The sequence below is a fragment of the Marmota monax genome, unplaced genomic scaffold, assembly GCF_021218885.2.
Source record: "Marmota monax isolate L192 unplaced genomic scaffold, Marmota_monax_Labrador192_F-V1.1 WCK01_AAM20220418_F8-fsc00013, whole genome shotgun sequence".
Lineage (NCBI taxonomy): Eukaryota > Metazoa > Chordata > Mammalia > Rodentia > Sciuridae > Marmota > Marmota monax.
Window position 1 is genome coordinate 9434615 of NW_026692202.1, and position 1573 is coordinate 9436187.

At 31.1% G+C, this 1573-nt stretch overlaps 1 non-coding gene across 1 annotated transcript; it reads right to left on the minus strand.

Annotated features, from left to right (window-relative positions):
- Positions 1 to 1056: 1056 nt before the first annotated feature.
- On the minus strand, positions 1057 to 1163 carry LOC124085115 (U6 spliceosomal RNA). Its single transcript, XR_006849343.1, has one exon. It is a non-coding gene; the product is annotated as a U6 spliceosomal RNA (small nuclear RNA).
- Between the last annotated feature and the right edge of the window lie 410 nt (positions 1164 to 1573).

The window sequence follows — 1573 nt, forward strand, 5'->3', positions numbered from 1 at the left end:
AAGTATCTAAATGACTAGGTGTGATTCTGACTCCTTCATCAGAAATTATAGCTGAGGTCAGGTCAGACTGACAAGAAGAGAAGTCAATTGGTAGTGGATGACCTCATCTCTGGCTGATATTCTTTCGTAAAAACACTTACAACCTTACATGTTTTAGGAACATTTGATGAATTCTAATAAAATATTCTGCTAACATTCATCTATTAATATACTTTTGTGATAATAATTATGTGAATATATAACTGATTAAGAATAATTTTCCTCTGGTTTATAGTGTTTTATTTGTATCTTATTCCAACATATTTTGTGGGGTTTGAATGTCATGGAGTTTTCTGCATGAGACTGCTAGTCATTTTAGTTAATTGTGTGATTATAAAATCTAACTTATTCCAGAGATAATTCTATCACATATTTAATGGTAATTGGAACATTCACGGACTTTCTCTTCTTCTACAAATAGAAAATCTCTAGGTACCATGAAATGGAGTTGAATCATACAGATTGGGTTCAAATCTTGGTAGTGAAAAAAAAATATGTTTGAATTCTTCAAGTCTTTCTTTCTTCCTCTGGAAAATGGGCATAAATTAATCACTTTTATGAAAAATGTACATTACTCTGAATACCTGCCCCAATAACAGATATGGATATGTCTAGTAAAAATCGAGAGCACAATAATAAAGTCAAAAGAGTTTACTAAAGGAAAAAGACCTTTGTGTTATTCAGCTGAGGTTACAGGTGTTCCAGAAGTAGTGCAGAAGTCAAAAAAGACCTTGTTTTAAATCTTATCTCTTATTTCTCAGCCACTGGCAAGTAGTTTCTTTGAGCCTTACTTATGTCAGTTTTTAAAAAGTTCAGGGCAAGAAAGAGATGTATAATTGAAAGAGTTGTTAAGCCTAAATGAGATAACAAATGAGCATTTTAGCAAGGTGCTTGGTCTTTAGTAAGTGCATAATAAATATTTATTTTTGGTTTTATCCATATTTTTAATTGGTACACTATAGTCATACATAATGGTGGGATTCATTGTTACATATTCAAACATGCACACAATACCACAAAAATATGGAAAGCTTCATGAATTTGTGTGTCATTTTTGCACAGGGGCCAGGCTAACCTCCTCTGTATTATTTCAATTTTAGCATATGTGCTTCAGAAGCTAGCACTCAATGTTTCTTTTTGAATTGAAACACTAAGATAAATGAAAGTTAATTACTTGAATTACATGAAGATAATGTATTATGACACAACCCATAGTTTGTCCTATGTATATCCAAAGATATAACATTAGAAAATGTTCTTCCATAGAGTAGCTTTTTTCTCATAAATTAATTATAATAATAATTTCATTTACATACAGAGAATCTTCATGGTAATGTATCCTGTGATAACACAAATTTGACTATGACACAATGGTAATTAAGTTCTCTCCTCAACAGCATGCTTATCCTTATAAACTCCTTAATCTTACAAAGATGATACCAAATTTGATATGACAGAATTTTCAGACTGCTTATATCATTCTATGGTGAGGTTTAGGACAATCTTATTGCTGTGGTACTATTATTATCTTTGC